Source organism: Salvia splendens, unplaced genomic scaffold, assembly GCF_004379255.2.
Source record: "Salvia splendens isolate huo1 unplaced genomic scaffold, SspV2 ctg612, whole genome shotgun sequence".
Taxonomy (NCBI): domain Eukaryota; kingdom Viridiplantae; phylum Streptophyta; class Magnoliopsida; order Lamiales; family Lamiaceae; genus Salvia; species Salvia splendens.
The window spans coordinates 45,211-60,413 of NW_024599274.1; the positions used below are offsets into that span (position 1 = coordinate 45,211).

Sequence of the window (15,203 nt, forward strand, 5' to 3'; positions counted from 1 at the left end):
CCTTACTCGGTTAGTTTTAACCAAATAAGTGACGTTACCTTTCGGTACGATCGATAAACAAAACCTGCCTATTTTTTTTTTTAACCATTTTGCAACACTCAACATACAATACTATCATAAAAGAAACTAAACCTGATAACACCACTACTATACATAACAAAATAACATTAACCTGTTTATATAGACATACCTACAACTCCACTAGCAAAAAGAAGGTTATAACCTTACATTTGTAACCAACTTACTCATCATCTTCCTATTCTTTTTCTTTCTTCTTTTTCTTTATTTCATTCTTTTTATTAATTTTCCAAAAATCCTATATTTATCTCTTCTATTCCTAACAAAAACATATACATATAAAGCCACTAACTAAACTATAAATTCTAATCTCTAATTCTTCTAAGGTTGGGATATTACAACTTCACTCTTGTTCACAAAACACATCACTCTTATTCTGAATTTATTTCACTCTTGTTCACAAAACACATCACTCTTATTTTGATTTTAGTTCACTCTTGTTTACAAAACACATCACTCTTATTATGATTTTACTTCACCGTTGATTACAAAACACATCACTCTTACCATGATTTTACTTCAATGTTGTTTACAAAACACGTCACTATTATTCTGATTTTACATCACTCTTGTTCACAAAACACATCACTCTTATTCTGATTTGACTTCAATCTTGTTCACAAAACACATCACTCTTATTCTGAATTTACTTCACTCTTGTTCACAAAACACATCACTCTTATTCTGATTTTACTTCACTCTTGTTCACAAAACACATCACTCTTATTCTGATTTTACTTCACTCTTGTTCACAAAACACATCACTCTTATTTTGATTTTACTTCACTCTTGTTTACAAAACACATCACTCTTATTATGATTTTACTTCACCGTTGATTACAAAACACATCACTCTTACCATGATTTTACTTCACTGTTGTTTACAAAACACGTCACTATTATTCTGATTTTACATCACTCTTGTTCACAAAACACATCACTCTTATTCTGATTTGACTTCAATCTTGTTCACAAAACACATCACTTTTATTCTGAATTTACTTCACTCTTGTTCACAAAACACATCACTCTTATTCTGATTTTACTTCACTCTTGTTCACAAAACATATCACTCTTATTCTGATTTTACTTCACTCTTGTTCACAAAACATATCACTCTTATTCTGATTTTACTTCACTCTTGTTTACAAAACACATTACTCTTATTTTGGTTTTACTTCACTCTTGTTTACAAAACACATCAATCTTATTATGATTTTACATCACCGTTGATTACAAAACACATCACTCTTAGCATGATTTTACTTCACTGTTGTTTACAAAACACGTCACTATTATTCTGATTTTACATCACTCTTGTTCACAAAACACATCACTCTTATTCTGATTTTATTTCAATCTTGTTCACAAAACACATCACCCTTATTCTGATTTTACTTCACTCTTGTTCACAAAACACATTACTCTTATTCTGAATTTACTTCACTCTTGTTCACAAAACACATCACTCCTATTTTGATTTTACTTCACTCTTGTTTACAAAACACATCACTCTTATTATTTTTTTACTTCACCGTTGATTACAAAACACATCACTCTTACCATGATTTTACTTCACTGTTGTTTACAAAACACGTCACTATTATTCTGATTTTACATCACTCTTGTTCACAAAACACATCACTCTTATTCTGATTTGACTTCAATCTTGTTCACAAAACACATCACTTTTATTCTGAATTTACTTCACTCTTGTTCACAAAACACATCACTCTTATTCTGAATTTACTTCACTCTTGTTCACAAAACACATCACTCTTATTCTGATTTTACTTCACTCTTGTTCACAAAACATATCACTCTTATTCTGATTTTACTTCACTCTTGTTTACAAAACACATTACTCTTATTTTGGTTTTACTTCACTCTTGTTTACAAAACACATCAATCTTATTATGATTTTACTTCACCGTTGATTACAAAACACATCACTCTTAGCATGATTTTACTTCACTGTTGTTTACAAAACACGTCACTATTATTCTGATTTTACATCACTCTTGTTCACAAAACACATCACTCTTATTCTGATTTTATTTCAATCTTGTTCACAAAACACATCACCCTTATTCTGATTTTACTTCACTCTTGTTCACAAAACACATCACTCTTATTCTGAATTTACTTCACTCTTGTTCACAAAACACATCACTCCTATTTTGATTTTACTTCACTCTTGTTTACAAAACACATCACTTTTATTATGATTTTACTTCACCGTTGATTACAAAACACATCACTCTTACCATGATTTTACTTCACTGTTGTTTACAAAACACGTCACTATTATTCTGATTTTACATCACTCTTGTTCACAAAACACATCACTCTTATTCTGATTTGACTTCAATCTTGTTCACAAAACACATCACTCTATTCTGAATTTACTTCACTCTTGTTCACAAAACACATCACTCTTATTCTGATTTTACTTCACTCTTGTTCACAAAACACATCACTCTTATTCTGATTTTACTTCACTCTTGTTCACAAAACATATCACTCTTATTCTGATTTTACTTCACTCTTGTTTACAAAACACATCACTCTTATTTTGATTTTGTTTCACTCTTGTTTACAAAACACATCACTCTTATTTTGATTTTAATTCACTCTTGTTTACAAAACACATCAATCTTATTATGATTTTACTTCACCGTTGATTACAAAACACATCACTCTTAGCATGATTTTACTTCACTGTTGTTTACAAAACACGTCACTATTATTCTGATTTTACATCACTCTTGTTCACAAAACACATCACTCTTATTCTGATTTTATTTCAATGTTGTTCACAAAACACATCACCCTTATTCTGATTTTACTTCACTCTTGTTCACAAAACACATCACTCTTATTCTGAATTTACTTCACTCTTGTTCACAAAACACATCACTCTTATTTTGATTTTACTTCACTCTTGTTTACAAAACACATCACTCTTATTAGGATTTTACTTCACCGTTGATTACAAAACACATCACTCTTACCATGATTTTACTTCACTGTTGTTTACAAAACACGTCACTATTATTCTGATTTTACATCACTCTTGTTCACAAAACACATCACTCTTATTCTGATTTGACTTCAATCTTGTTCAATAAACACATCACTCTTATTCTGAATTTACTTCACTCTTGTTCACAAAACACATCACTCTTATTCTGATTTTACTTCACTCTTGTTCACAAAACACATCACTCTTATTCTGATTTTACTTCACTCTTGTTCACAAAACATATCACTCTTATTCTGATTTTACTTCACTCTTGTTTACAAAACACATCACTCTTATTTTGATTTTACTTCACTCTTGTTTACAAAACACATCACTCTTATTATGATTTTACTTCACTGTTGATTACAAAACACATTGCTCTTAGCATGATTTTACTTCACTGTTGTTTACAAAACACGTCACTATTATTCTGATTTTACATCACTCTTGTTCACAAAACACATCACTCTTATTCTGATTTTATTTCAATCTTGTTCACAAAACACATCACTCTTACTCTGATTTTACTTCACTCTTGTTTACAAAACACATCACTATTATTCTGATTTTGTTTCACTCTTGTTTACAAAACACATCACTCTTATTTTGATTTTACTTCACTCTTGTTTACAACATACATCAATCTTATTATGATTTTACTTCACCGTTGATGTAATACCCGTTTTTTTAAATCTCTTTTAAGTTAAGTTTTTTTGTTTTAAGAAGGAGCGAGTGATTGACCTTGAATAAAATACCGTGTTGTTTCGATTGGTGGTGAATGAAAATAGTAAATGCTGGAATTGTTGTTGATTAATTGTGTGGTGTAAACTGTCGACGAGATTGACGCGAGAATCGTCGATGGGAAAATTTGGGCGTTTGTTTACAATGTACTTGGAATAACACCAAAGTACTAAAATAATAAAACACCACAATTTAATCAATGTACTAAAATTATATATATATTTGGGCCTATCACTTTTGTCTATTTATTTTCTTTTAGCCCATTTATCCTTATTCAATTGGGCCACTTTTAATATAACCATTTATTATAATCCCTATTGAGTTCCTGCAGCCAACATAAATCCCTTCTTCTAAACCCACGTTTTTTTTTCCCATCAATATCCCCACCCACAAATTTCTCTCCAACAAACAAATCTAATCTCTGCATTATATATCTCTCCCCACAACTGCATCTTTTATCAGCGGCGTTTCATAATTTCAGCACAGTTTCTTCCCTTCCAATCAAAGGTAAACTCCCTTTGATTCCACGAATACGAAACCTTCCCATTTTGATTCTGTAGCCAATTCCGTGGTATTGCAGTTTGAAACCAAGGAGAGCTGTGATTTCAATTTCCCTTGTTTGCTAGTAAACTTTGTCTTCCTTGAGGTATATCCATACATCTAAGCTCTCTGCATTCCATTCCATGATTTAGTTCACATATTCACTGTAATTCTCTTGAAACTTGTTGAATGATGATACTCTCTCCTAAAGCTTCGATCTTTAATGCTTGGAAGATGTTTTTTTTTTGTTTCTATGCAATTTCAATTCCTAAAATTCCCTTTTCTGCCTAAAATTATTTGAATCGAACAGAAAAAAAATGAAACAAAAGGTTTAAAATTTGGGGAAAGGGGGGGAAGAGAGATGACCGGGGTACAAAATTGTTGCTTCGGCGAAGTAATTTTGAGAGCGAGCTTGATGTTTTGATGGTTTACGGAAGAAAGACAACAGGAGATAGAGGGAGGGATGAAGAGCAGAGAGGGATTCGAAGAATTTGAGAGAGAGAGACGAGAGTTTTTTTTTCAAAATTGAGTGAAGGACGCTGGGAGCTTAATAAAATTCGAAGTGTTCCTTTTTAGAAAAAAAAAGAGGATTTTTGTTGGGTAAGGAGGGTATACGTGGAGTGATAAGGAGGCTGGGCCACTCTTGTTTTGGACTAGTGGGTTTGAATAGAGAAAGATGAATTAGTTTGGGTAGGGAGTATACATGCTACTGACTCTCTTGTCTTTTTCTCTTTTTTTTTCTTTTATGGTTTGAGTACTATTAATTATATTATATTATGGGGTCAAGTAGCTTTAGTGTATAATAGTTCTAAGGTAGGGAATTGATATTAATGTTTTGTGAATGTAGTACGTACGTGTGTTAAGATGGAATATTTCTTTTTATTCTTTGAATGAAGAGTTTGTTTTGTTGTCCCCTTCAAGAACGACGTTGGGTTGGGAGTATATGAATAAATAGTTATTTAATTGGTATGTTTCTTATGCTGCAGCAGACTAGCAGAGTATAATGTTAATTTGTTAATCATGTCTTTAGGTGTGTTGATGGACAGATTTATTGGTACAGTGTTGGGTTAGATCAAGTGCTACTGTGATTATTACTTTAATTAAAAATTTACATATACTTTGCTTAGTTACAGGACAGATTATTTATTGTTGGCAGATGACTTAAGTGATATTATGAGCCATAAAATACGAGGACTTTATTTGTGTTGACCAAGAAATGATGGGAGAATAAATTGAGCACACACTTAGGATGCATGCATTGTTAAATTTATTATTTTGCAAAGTCTAATTTTGCATATCATGATATGTCAAAAAGGGTGAACTTGTGCACGTTGTTGCGGTTGGAACAAGAAAGTGTTGAGGAGTTAAGCATTTGAGGTGGGCTTTCTTTTTAAATGAGGACTATGTCCTAAATACTTTTTATGTGAAAGGAGGTGGAAAGTGTTTGTCTTGCCATGTTTTGTATTTGAATGAACCTATCTGAAGTGGCTATGCCATGTATGTTTAATCGAATTCGGGTCCCAGTAGGGCTGCAAACCCTGCTCGGACTAGTGTACACCCCGTAGATCGTGTGCTATCTCTTTGGAGTTGGCCGGTCAAGTGACTTGGTTCGTGGCCACGTTCCTTGTCATGTATGTTCAGATATGGTGATGGTGAATGTGGATGGAAAATGGTTGGCCAACCGAACTTGTGAAATAAATGTTTTTGTGTACTTGGGTTCTTTTAATTAAAACCCCCAAGGTCACTTGTTTATGGCTTGACAAACTATGTTTTGGCATGTGTCCACTGAGTGCATCAAGTACTCAGCCCTGCATATTATTTTTCTTAATGTGCAGATTGAGCGGCGATGGACGTGGAGGATGTTGAGCAGAGTTCATGGATCGTTTTGTCATGATTAATAATTGTTGGATTCGTCGTGTCTTCATACTCAGCATTTTCCGTGTCTTGAACGCTTCCGCTAAGAGTCCTTTTCTTTAGAATTGTTTATCCGTGGAGAGTCTAACTCGTTGGCAAATTGTTTTTGTCCATTCTTTATTTACTTAGAGTTGGTATTATTGTTAGGAAATTATTATGACGTTTTCAAGGTTAATTCAGTTATTAAATTTTTGGTCAGATGTGTATGTTTTCCCCCTTTCTTCCCCGTTTCTTTAATCATCCCCCAGTCATGATCAACCGTGTTTTCTATCCTTAGAAAAGGCGGGCGTGACAGAGTGGTATCAGAGCAACTTTCTTTCCGCTCTGGACCCAAGCGTCTTCTTTCTTTCTTGATCTAGATTAGTATCCCTAGATCAAAATAAATAAATAAAATAAAATAATTTAATTTAAAAGTGTCAAAGGCTCAACATCCGACCATCGCGCTCAACCTGAAAAGAGGTAACCAAAATTTTTGTAAGAGGTTTTGAGGTAAATATTTTGGGAATGGAAATGATTAGTTATTCATGGTGGAATTTGATGTGGCGGAAAAAAATTTATGTTGTGGAAACTTGTGAATATTTTTGGAAATATGTGAACTTTAAGTGAAAGCATGCTAGTTCTTTTCCTATTGAGATTTTGAGGAACATGATGTTGTTATGTGTTGTGACGTCTAGTGATAATTGATTGTGTATGCTCGATTATGTGGCCTTTACACGATGATTTGAGTCATGACTTGTACATATTGAAATATGATATTATGAATTCCTTGTGTGATTGCGGACTGTTTGGGGATGAACGTTAGACCTTACATTATCGATTCTAATTGTATGTAGCAACTCAATTATTGCTTCTCTAAGCAAACTAAATGAACGTGCAACAACGAACCACAGTAAAACTCTAATACCGAAAGGATAAAAGAAAAATAATAAGTATAAATGTTCGGAAAGTGTGAATGGAAGTTTGAGTGATGATAGTTGGTGTTACATGCGCATACGTAGCTTGATTTTGTATACGTATTCTATAATCGTTATATATGAAAGGTTGCGTGAGAAGTCTTGATACGATAATGTAGTGATAAATAATTGGAGCGACCATATTAATCTATGCGTTTTGAATCAGAATGCCACCGAGACGTGGACGTAGACCTGGGCGTGGACGTGGAGATGAGGACCCTGTGGACCCTCAGAATGTCGAGGGAGAGCAACCACCACCACCACCACCGCCTCCACCACCACCACCACCCCCGCCTCAACCCAAACAATACATTGATACCTTTTTGAGGCAAAAACCCCCACAGTTTGATGGACTGGGAGAGCCGTCTAAGGCAGAGACCTGGATACGCACCCTCGAGCGCATATTTGATTTTATGGAGTGCACCGACAAGGAACGCCTTGCTTGTGTGACTTTTCAATTAACGGGGCCCGCAGATTTTTGGTGGGATACAAAGCTAAGGACCATGAACCCTTAACGCCGTGAAGCGCTTACTTGGGAGATATTCAAGGAAGAGGTGTACAATAAGTACGTTCCCATGAGCTATAGACGAGCAAAGATAGTTGAATTCCATACTTTGAAGCAAGGGAATATGACGGTGACGGAGTACGACCGTGCATTGTGTGAAATGACTCGATATGCTCCCGAGTTGGTGGACACAGATGAGAAAATGGTAGAAAAGTTTCGTGCTGGTCTCAAGCACGAAATAAGAGTAGCAGTGGCAAGTCGCAGGGGACTTTCGTATTCTGAGATTTTGGCTTGTGCATTAGATGTGGAAGAAGCGTTGCCTAAGGAGATGACAGTAGCAAATACTACACCAGTGCCACTTCAACAACATAATTTCAGAGATAAGAGGAAATGGGATGGAGATCGGACCCCATATGATAACAAGAGGCAACAACCCGTCAGAAACCCACCGCAGTACGGAGGTATGCAGAGTGCTCCCTATCAGAGGGGTGACTTTCGGCCTAGAGCCCCCCAGTGTGCTAAGTGCTTTAAGAACCATTTTGGGGAGTGCAGAGAAAAGAGCAATAAATGTTACACTTGTGGTGGAAACGGCCACTTCTCAAGAGAATGCCCGAGTAAGATTATGGGGATGGGAGTAGGACAGAACAATCAAGGGTTCCGTCCGCAAGTGCGGGCACTACAAGCCGAACCGAGGGGATACTTACCCGCACCACAGCAGCACCAGCAGCAGCAACGTCGTCAAGGACTTCCCACTCAGGCAAGGGCATATGCTTTAAAAGGGAAACAGCCGACGAACCAGCAAGGGAATCAAGAGCAAGGAAACTTGGCAGGTATGGGCACGCTCCTCGACATGCCTATTATTGTTTTGTTTGATACGGGTGCATCACATTCTTTTATATCAGCATCATGTGTGAAAACTTTAGAACTGCCTGTCAATAGAACTGAATAGAGAATGAGTGTGACTTCACCCGTAGGAGGAACTATAGATATTTCACAAATTTGCTCGAATGTAGAATTTACTATGGGAGAACTTAAGCTAGTTGCACACAAATTACAAGTTATGTCGATGGGGAGTGTAGATATAATTTTGGGAATGGATTGGTTGGCCGAGAATCATGTTACCATTCGCTGTAAAGAGAGAGAGGTCTCTTTTCAAACCCCGGGAAATGAGCCGACTGTATTTTACGGGATTTCTTTGAACCGACGCAAGTCCATAATTTCTGCACTTCAAGCAACTACTATGATGAGGAAGGGATGCCCGGCTTATCTCGTCTATCTAAGTGGAGATGAGAAGAAAGAAAGAAGCATAGAGGATGTGGCAGTAGTGAAAGAATTTCCCGACGTTTTTCCTAACGCCCTGCCAGGACCGCCACCCGATAGACAGTTGGAGTTTACAATTGATCTGGAGCCAGGATCAGCACCGATATCTAAGGCACCATACCGTATGGCGCCTAAGGAATTGGAAGAACTTAAGATACAACTACAAGAGTTGCTAGACTTGGGTTTCATAAGACCCAGCGTGTCGCCGTGGGGAGCACCGGTGTTGTTCGTGAAGAAGAAGGATGGGACACTAAGGATGTGCATAGATTATCGAGAGTTGAACAAGTTGACACTCAAGAACAAGTATCCACTGCCGAGGATAGATGATTTGTTTGATCAACTCCGTGGAGCTGGAGTATTTTCAAAAATGGATTTGAGATCGGGATACCATCAACTGAGAGTCCGACGAGAAGATGTACCCAAGACGGCTTTCCGAACTAGATACGGCCATTATGAGTTTATAGTGATGCCTTTCGGATTGACAAATGCGCCGGCCGTATTTATGGACCTTATGAATCGTGTGTTCCATCCATACTTGGACAAGTTCGTCTTAGTCTTCATAGACGATGTCCTTATTTACTCAAAGAACGAACAGGAACATGAAAAACATTTGAGGACTACCTTGGAGACGTTAAGGGCCGAGAAACTCTACGCCAAGTTAAGTAAGTGTGAGTTTTGGCTCAAAGAAGTTAATTTCCTTGGGCATATAGTGAGTGCAGATGGAATTCGAGTAGACCCCGCAAAGGTGGAAGCTGTACAGAAATGGAAATCACCAACCACACCTAACGAAATTCGGAGCTTCCTAGGACTGGCGGGATATTATCGGAGATTTATCGAGGGATTTTCTAAGATAGCGAGGCCAATGACTCAACAACTAAAGAAAGGGGTCAAAGTGAATTGGACACCGGAGTGTGAGGCCAGTTTTCAGTTACTAAAAGAGAAGTTGACCACCGCACCAATTCTCGTTGTGCCAGAGCCAGACACTAACTACGTGGTGTATACCGATGCATCAAAAGTTGGACTTGGATGTGTACTTATGCAGAATGGGAAAGTGATTGCGTATGCATCAAGGCAGTTGAGGCCGCATGAGTTGAACTATCCGACGCATGACTTGGAGTTGGCAGCAGTTGTACATGCTTTGAAGATTTGGAGACACCATCTTTATGGAGTTCGATGTGAGATATATACGGACCATAAAAGCCTCAAGTACTTCTTTGAACAAAAGGATTTGAACATGCGCCAGCGTAGATGGCTTGAGTTGGTGAAGGATTATGATTGCAGTATAAACTACCACCCAGGAAAGGCGAATGTAGTGGCTGATGCCCTAAGTAGAAAGTCTCAACCTCAATTGGCCACTTTTCTCACGAACGAAGAGAACTTGATACGAGAGTTCAGTAAAATGCGATTGGAGGTAGTGAGAGCACCCAAGACAGTGGAAGGAAGGATCGCCACCTTGGTAATGGAACCCGACCTAAGGGCTAGAATCGTGGAAGCTCAAAGACGCGATACTTTACTTGAGAAAATCCGTTCAGAAGTGAGGACAGGGGAGCAAGAATATTTTCACGAGGAGGCGGATAGTGCCCTCACATTTAAGGGAAGGTTGTGCGTGCCTAGAGATGAAGGGCTTAGGAATGAAATCATGAGGGAAGCACACGAAACACCATACACTGCGCACCCGGGGAGTACCAAAATGTATCGAGATATGAAGAGACAGTTTTGGTGGAATGGCATGAAAAAACATGTAGCGGCGTTTGTGGAGAGGTGTCTAGCATGTCAGCAAGTGAAAGCTCTACATCAACGACCTTATGGGAGACTACAACCACTTGAGATACCGGAGTGGAAATGGGAGCACATTGCAATGTATTTTGTGACAGGATTACCGAGATCCCAACGAGGAAACACTGTTATTTGGGTGATTATTGATCGTCTCACAAAATCTGCTCACTTTGTACCGATTCGTGATACCTATGGAGCCAATAAGTTGTCTAAGATGTATGTGAAAGAGATCATACGCTTGCATGGAGTACCAGTGACTATTACATCTGATCGTGATGCGAAGTTCACCTCTAGATTTTGGATGAGCCTACAACGAGAGTTAGGCACTAAGTTGAATTTCAGTACTGCATTCCACCCGCAGACTGATGGGCAATCAGAGAGGACGATACAGACTTTGGAGGATATGTTGAGAGCCGTAGTGCTAGATCGAGGAGTAGGTTGGGAGGAAGTGTTGCCACTAATAGAGTTCTGTCACGACCCCACTTCCTAAGGATAGAAAATACGGTGGATCGCGACTAATGGGGGAATTAAGAAGCGGGGAAGAAAGGGGGGAAAACAATCAAAGGGGTACGAAATGTAGATCAAAAGACGAACTTCATTAACAAATCATAGTCTTAAATCATGAAGCAACATAGTTCGAATAAAAATAGTCCAACGGATCAAAGAAAACATCAGAGTTCTAAAACTTGACATAGCGGAAGCATTTGAGAGTTGGCTACTACTATGTATGAAGACATAATAGCAACCGGAACATTTATTGAATAGTCTTTGTCCAAATGCTCAACATCATCCGTCCTCGTCAACGCTCAACCTGCACATAGGGAAAACATATGCAGGGGGCTGAGTACTTGATGTACTCAGTGAACAAATGCCAAAACAATTTTATAAAAACAGTTATATCATGCCATCATTTCGTGAATCTCGGGTTTCACTTTAAAATGCCGAGAAGCACTAAAAAATATTTCAAAAGCACAAACCTTCGTCACATCCTCAAATCATTTCCTCATCATTTCAAAACACAACCATTTCTCCTTGATTTATTTAAGAAACTGTCATATCTATTCTTTAGGGTGCCGTGTAAGGTGGCCACTTACCACGAGCACGAAAACCGGCCAACCCACTCGATGACTCACGGTCCTCATCGTGTACACTAGTCCGAGTAGGGACGCACCCTTGCTAGGGCCCGAATTCGATTAAACTCATAGTAGGGACTCACTCCCCACTAAGCAATCTTCAACATCAACATCAACCTCATCAACATCAACATCAACCTCATCAACATCAACATCAACAACATAATGTGAAACGAGAATGTGGCCGCAAACTCGATCACTGGACCGGCCGACCCAAAAGACGGCTCACGATCCCCATTGGTGTACACTAGCCTGAGTAGGGACTCACTCCCTAGTCAGACCCGAATTCGATTTCAATAGGTCTAGTAGGGACAACTCCCTTGCTAAACAAACAGATAGACATTTCTCAAAACAAAAACATGGCATGATATTCCTTTTGCAAACTTTATTTTCTTCAAAAACGTATTTGATACATAAATAATTTTTCTGCATAGGTCGAGCATCATCTCACATCACATCAACAAGTCGAGCAATTCACAACCACTCAAAAAGCTATACAGTGCAACACATGACAATCACTTTCACTTTAAGCACATAAATCACATAATCATGTAATAATCGCAATCAAAGGCATTTCGTCACATAAAATGATGCTCAAACCAATATATCAAATCGAAAGCTCTTAAAAATACTTTAGTTCGAAAGCCCACAAAATACTTAGTTAGAAAGCCCACCTCGAGTGCTTAATCCGAAAACACTTTCTTTCCCTTGCGATCACGATTCACTTGCGATGTTTCACCTTTAAAAATTTACATAGCACATATATCAACATTTTTCCAATCACATAAATCACATCATAACATACATCTTTGCATATCCTATCACTTCATCACATATATAATTTCATTTGAAAACTGGCAGCACTGCGCAACGATTTTATAAAAATCATTTAAAAATCATCCGACTTCCGTTGGGGCTAAAACTTTACCACAATACAGAAGACTCATCAAAGGACTTCCAGTTAAAATTTCATGTCCAAATACCCCTTTTAGGTCAGTCAAAACAACCACGTAACCTACTGGTCGAGAAAACATTTTCGGCAGAGTTGCGCAGTTAACTTCAAAAATTCACCAAAAATTCATCTTTAATCCAAAAGGGTTGAAATTTACACACAACATAGAAGACATCATGAAGTTTACTCAGGAAAAAGAATTGGTCAAACCGGAGTTCATTTGGTCGGTCAAAAACGTGTCGGAACTTACTGTTCGGAATTCGTCGAGCAGACGAGTGGTGCCATCGCTGTTCGGCCCGTTGCTGCACGTTGTTGCTGTTGTTGGCTGCTGCACAGAGCCGGGAGACGCTGCTGTACGAACGTTGCTGCTCCGCCGTCGCTCCCTTTCCTCTTTCGACCACCATCACTCATCTCTCTATCAATTCGTTTTGTTCCATCACTGTAAACTCTGCAACTCACGGTCCAGATCGGTCGTCGTCGGCTACTGCCCGTTGGTCAGCCTGTTCGCCGCCGACGTCGCCGCTGCTGACTCCGATTCGTCACCCGTGTCCACCACAGACGCTCGGCGCTGCTGCGTCGTCGCTGCTGTGCAGTCGAAGGTCTCGCAGCGTCGCCGTCATTCGCAATTATCCACTGCATTGTCTGTTTGCTGTTCGGACAGCCATCGTTCCTCACCGATTCAACCTCGAAACGACACGGCAGCCCCTGAAACATCTCCGAACAGCCCCGAACCAACTCCGAACCGCCCCGAAAGATAAGTTCTCCTTCAAAAAAATATGTTCTTTCGTTTCAGTTTTCAAAACGCAGCAAGGGGGCCACTGTTCGTCGCCACTGCTGGATCGTTGCCGCTGAACTGACGTTGCTGCGTTCGATTGAACCGGAGCCCTCACGCTTCTAACGTCGCCATTTCTCTTCCTCATCGCCGCTGCCTCACTCTTCTTCTCCCCTCATCTCCTCTCGGTTTCTTCTCCTCTCTCTCTTTGTTCTTGTTTGTAAAGTATAAAGTGAGAAGAGAAGTGAAAGGGTGGATGTTTAAATGGGGTTGTCTTTTGGTTGTAGGATAATTGAGGGAGTTGGAAGGTGGGAAGATGAAGGGTGGAAGGTGTCGTGGGGTTGAGGAAAGGAATGCATGTATAGAAATCATTTAATCTCTAATTGGGCTTCAAAGTGTGGTTTCCAAATAAAATGAATTGGGCTTGGAAACTTAAAGTTCTTTGATGAAATTGGGCCCAACATGTAAATTGTAGAGTTTGGCTAAGTTGGTTAAAGAATAGAAAATTTGGATGACCCAACACTCTTAAAATTAATAGCCCAAAGCCAAATTGTAAAATTATTCTCTCGACAAAAGAAACATGGTCGAAAAAATTTTCAAGTGTACAAACGACGGTCCTTTCAAGAACACAATAAAAGAGTAGAAAAAGTCGGGGTGTTACAATCTACCCACCTTAACAAAAATTTCGTCCCGAAATTTACTTACGTCCTTCGAGTTATTTTTCCATCGTCTTGTCTTCCAAGCAGCTTCCTCATGTCGTTTAATTGTAGTTCAAAGTCACATCGCTGCCACTCCTAACAATTTATGCGAGATTGAGACTAGATTAACTTAACTCGCGCACTGCGCGTCATCCCTCCTTGTCTTACACAACCCTCTTTTGCGTTTGAACTTCATTTCGTCTTCGCTATCTTCCACTACTTGAAATCTACCTCGTATTCTTTTTGTTCTTGTCGTTCAGGGAAAACGTAGGAAATCGTGAAATAGTTCGCACATCAAGCTTGCTCCAACATTTCGCGTCATTCCAAGAATAAAAGTTTCATGGTTCACCGACCTCCATTCACACTCTCGATCTCCTTGCCTCGTCATCTCATCACGACCCTTGGAATTCGCTATTTTCTAGGCCTCATTCGTTCCATCGATAGTATATTGCCTTAAAAGAAAACATAGTTCGCGCGTATAACTAGCCTACATCTAAGGCCTTTGAAGTCTACATCTCATAACATTATCAATCATACTCCATTCATTATCACGTCCAACATCAATTGCATAAACATTTCTCATTTCACAACATTTTACCACCTCATAGATCAACAAATATCACATATTCAGTCATTCATACTTCAAATAACAAGTACAATACACAACATTTCACTTCCAAAACAGAACGCTTTCACATTCACATCTACTTTCAAATCAAAACATTTTCTTCAAAACTCACACTTTTCTAAAAATTAAACATCTCACTTTCAACTTTGAAGTACAAGCTTTGACTCA

General features: G+C 38.5%; 1 long non-coding RNA gene across 1 annotated transcript; it reads left to right on the forward strand.

Moving 5' to 3' along the window:
* The first annotated feature begins 4,226 nt into the window (after positions 1–4,226).
* Positions 4,227–6,460, forward strand: LOC121790750. The gene is made up of 4 exons (XR_006048407.1): positions 4,227–4,351; positions 4,425–4,490; positions 5,700–5,761; positions 6,220–6,460. It is a non-coding gene; the product is annotated as an uncharacterized LOC121790750 (long non-coding RNA).
* Positions 6,461–15,203: the final 8,743 nt, after the last annotated feature.